General features: G+C 41.3%; 1 long non-coding RNA gene across 1 annotated transcript; it reads right to left on the reverse strand.

Moving 5' to 3' along the window:
• Positions 1-659: 659 nt before the first annotated feature.
• LOC137284560 (uncharacterized) lies at positions 660-2965 on the reverse strand. The gene is made up of 3 exons (XR_010956913.1): positions 2851-2965; positions 1899-2018; positions 660-907 (listed from the first exon to the last, which is right to left on the reverse strand). It is a non-coding gene; the product is annotated as an uncharacterized lncRNA (long non-coding RNA).
• Between the last annotated feature and the right edge of the window lie 1767 nt (positions 2966-4732).

A 4732-nucleotide genomic window follows, 5' to 3' on the forward strand; every position in this document is an offset into this window, starting at 1 on the left:
CGACAGGAATATCCGAGTCGTACACTTCCGAAATCGGTTCAAAACAGCTGCTGATACTGCAAAGAGGACAACTGGGATAGGACAACGTCACATCTGTGCCAAAACGGTGCGAAGATGCCTTAACGCAGTTTTAACATACCCGAAGCAGATGGACGCGTCAACGGATTTATCGACGTCGAGAAAAATTGTGTTTTTTAACATGGTCGTTTTGGAAGGGGTGGTGCCATGACCAAGGACAAGTGCTAAATTGACACAGACCCATCAACATCACTGGCAGACCACCCCACAGCTGTTTCTGAGAACTCTGTGTCTTCCAGTGCCCCCGGAGACTGTCTTACAGTGGACGGTGGACACAAACGATATTGACGGCAAGTGACACCTCCTCCTTTGTTTGATGTTGTTGTTGCGTCACTGACGTTGTTGTTGATTGGACATTTTCCGCTTACTTTATCTACGGGTGTTTATTTAAAACATATCTGCCAGGTACATCAATATAAATTGACATTTGTGTGAGGAAAGAAAGCAAGAATGTCATATTGCGTTTTAACGGCTTTCAGTATATGTTCTTTAGAGAGTTAGAAACAAGTTCCACCCCGAGACGGAACTGTATAAGATCATACAAATGAATACAATTCTGCTTAAATCAGTTATACCTGACTTTAACTGACCATCTGCAATCGAAAGGTTTGGTACTGCAGTCGGTGTAGCTGTAGTTGCAGTCGGTGTAGCTGTAGTTGCAGCCGGGGTAGTTGTACTTGCAGCGGGGGCAGTTGTACTTGCAGTGGATGTAATTGCAGTCGGGGTAGTTGTAGCTGCAGTGGTTGAAGTTTCAGTCGGGGTAGTTGTAATTGTAGCCGGGTAGTTGTAGTTGTAGTTGCAGCTGGTTCCGTTGTAAAAGTTTCATACCCTGGTGAGACGAATCAGTTGTAATAATAAGGAGCACTGCATGCACACAACACATTTTGTACAACAGAAGAAAAGCAGAGACTCCGACATATGTCGAGGGGCCTGGGGCCCTTATTCTCGAAACGTTCGTAGCCCCAAGAATTTTTAACTCTGATCGTAGCCAATGTGTTAAGAATGGGCTTAAGAAGTTCGTAGGGCTACGAACGTTTCGAACATAGCTAGCCAGGTCTGGAAGAGACTGAGAAATAGGACAGCTAGGATTAGGAGTAGATGGAATGGGAGGTTTAAGGGCCAAAAGGAGGGAAAGAGTGAGTGACAGACAGGGAGAGACCAGTTGTTGACTGATTTGTTGTTTGACGCCGCACACAGCAATATTCTAGATATCGCGGTTCTCTATAAACAATCAAGTGTCCACCAGACAATCCAGTTCCAGTGGTCAACATCATGAGCCTCGATCTACGCAATTGGGATACGACGACGTGTGACGACCACGTCAGCGATCCCGACACCCTATCCCGCGAATTACATCTTACGACAAGGTGGGGCAGGAAAGAAGAGGACGTGTGCGGGCATTGAAGATGTAGGCAAGATAGGACTCGTAGACAGAGGCCCAGAGAAGAGTTTAGAGGGCAAGGAAGAAAAAGGTATAGACAGGGGGTAGACATAGTGTTTGGTCTCTCTGTAGATAACTTATGTTGAAGTGATGACATTCCTGTCGTTCCAAAAATGACATAGTTTGGCTTTAATACTGTTATATGTTTCAATATTCAATATTCAATATTCACGCCCGAAAAACATTCAATATTCATGTCCTGTTCAAGCAATTGATATACTGGCATGTGCATGTATTCCAAAACGGAATATTGTTTGCACCAGTATTAATTTTGAAAAATATTCTTCAAAGGAAACAGCGAGTATAAAACAAGTTCCACTTCATTAGCCAGTCTGTCGTATTGTTATGAATGTTGATAGAAGTGTGTAAGCAGTCATACCTGACTTCCTATGAATAGCCGTATACTTCGAGTAATTAGATTTTGCAGACGAGGTGGCTGGTTCCGCAGTAGAGGCGTTTGCAGTTGCGTTCGGTTCCGTTGTAACTGCCTCAGACGCACCTGCCAAAACAGTTGTAGTTATTACAAAGGGGACAACCGTCGTTATCTGTGTACGAGGGCTATCCCAAAGGTTTCCAGCCGATCAAATTAATATGCGATCTGTATGAAAATTGTTTTTCACACATAAATACCCCGTCACTTCAATGCACTTGTTTCGCCGTTTCCAAAATGTATTTGACACGTCTGAAAACCATTGAAAACGTCATCCTAAAGACTCCTTGCGTTGGTGACACCTCGTGCTTCCAATGCATACTTGGACTTTTTGAGGGTCAAAGGTTTCATCCTGAGTATCAATATGATCTGTCCGAGAGCTGACGACAAATCATGATTCTGTGGCGTTTGTGTTCTTCAGATGGCATTTTGGGCAAATATCTACCCAGTTATTTTACGAAACAACCGTCAAAACATAAATATAGACAAATATTGTCAACTGTTTATTGAAATATGCCTTTGTGTATCTATGATGCTATGATGCTATTTCAGAGAGAATCCACTGTGCTGTTGAACTGTGTGTATACTTGTACTATGGGCCTGTGGTCTTCATTTCTAAAGAGACCCGTGAAAATCCGTGGTGGAATATGTTTCAGCAACCCATGCTTGCCACAGTAGGCGATTACGCTTGTCTTAAGAGCTGACTAACGGGATCGGGTGGTCAGGCTCGCTGACTTGGCTGACACATGACAACGATTCCCACTTGTGCAGATCGATGCTTATGCTGTCGATCACTGTATTGTGTGGTCCAGGCACGATTATTATATGGCTGGAATATTGCTGAGTGCGGCGTAAAACTCAACTCACTCACTCTTCCTACATAAAGAAAAATCAATCCTACCGGAATTTGGATAAATCCCTGGAACCGTCATGTTCTTTGGCTCTGCAGTTGACGCTGTTAAGGTTGCATTCGGTTCCTTTGTAACTGCTGCAGACACAATTGTCGAAGGTGTTGTAGCTGTCACACAGAGGTAAGAAAATTAGATTTAACAATATAGAGTCACCTATATTGTTAAGCCTTAGGAATATTTCAGAAATCTAATCAAAAACCTCGTCTAGGTTGCTTATGATAGCCAAGCAGAGCTAACATAACAACCACACAAGCACAAACAAAACAGATACCAACAAACCACCCAGTAGTTCATCCACCCTTGTGACCTTCTCACACCATATTCTGAGTATTTCTCAGAATTTCTCACACTGGTGCTCGTGCCCTCAGATCCAGTAACCAATACCTGTGGGATCCTCCACCATTCCGCCTCACGACATTTGCAGTTCATAGGCCTTATGTATGTATCTATGATGGCATGGTTAGAACTGGCCTTCAGCTACAGTTGCGTGTCGCAGAAGGCGAACAACGGGACCGGGCGCTCAAGTTCGTTGTGTTGGTTATATTTGCTAACATCAAGAAAGAACCTGATTTCCCCTATCAACTAATTTCACAATGTTATGATGCCTTCCACTATTTGTACTGTCCATACTTCGCCTGCTTGTTTCATACGAAAATGGTATGTACAAATTGATGGCATGTAAAATTAACAAAGTTAAAAGTTTAAAAATCGCATTTCTGTATGTAAATCGAGGTAGTGGCTGCATATCATTAATTAAAACATAACAGACCGCCCGTTTGAAGAGGATGTCCAGTGATACACAATTCATCTGGTTCACTGGTTACATCTGTTTTATGTTCTTTGCACGTAATAACGTACAACGTGACTGACATGATATCAAGTTCATACCAGCGCCACAAATGTTTCTGGTGGCCGAGCCTCGTTTTGAAATTTTTATCATTTACGTTTGTCAGAGCAGGCTGTACAACAGAGGACGCTGCACGACGTGTTTCCACGGAGTAGAAAGACCGTAGTGTTGCATTATACAAGTGATTAGATCAAATAATACTGATTAATATTTATATATCCAGGTCCCGATTTCTCGAAACAAACTTAAGTCTCAGTTTAAACTTAAGTTTGAGTTTTTACTCTCATTTGAGTAAACACAGGAAAATTCATGTCCTAGAATGAACTGAAATCGATATTAAACTCAAACACGGTAGATTAATTACGTCTGTATGTGCATTATTATTGAAAAAATACAGCTGAGTTAAAATTCAGCTATGTCATTTTGTGAAATTTGAGTAAAAGCTTAAGTTTTGGTCGAGAAATCGGGGCCAGTTGAATGAGTTGGTCTCAAAATTCTGGAACGGTTATTGTACTACGCTGTGCAGTAGGACGGAACCCAGTCAACAGTAACCGAAATGGAGTTGTGTAATCAATGTTTTGTCTTGCTGATGTTTAATACATACATACACATTTATTCAGTAATTCGGCGTCATAGCCTAGAATACATTTATATTTGACAGAACACATGTCACGTGGTAAACAATACAGCAATATTTCTATTTCCATTGATGCCTCAATATAAACACATTTTTAAGAAAAGTAGAGAGAGCTCGTAAAGTATCCTCATTATTTGTGTTTAATGTATTATGCAAGAGTTTCACTGAATAGTGCTTTACATTGGACAGGCTTGGGAGATATTTTAATCTCAGATCATGATACTTTTCACAAATAAACAGAACGTGAAATTCGTCCTCCATAACGCTGAGATCACACTGTAAACAGAGTGATTTGTATACCTGCTCATTTTTGTTTCTACGTATGTTGTTAATATTAAAATCACGGAGAGATATTCTAAATTTACATAAGGCTCTTAGCAAAGACCTA

The sequence above is a fragment of the Haliotis asinina genome, chromosome 5 (assembly GCF_037392515.1).
Source record: "Haliotis asinina isolate JCU_RB_2024 chromosome 5, JCU_Hal_asi_v2, whole genome shotgun sequence".
NCBI classification, from domain to species: Eukaryota; Metazoa; Mollusca; class Gastropoda; order Lepetellida; family Haliotidae; genus Haliotis; species Haliotis asinina.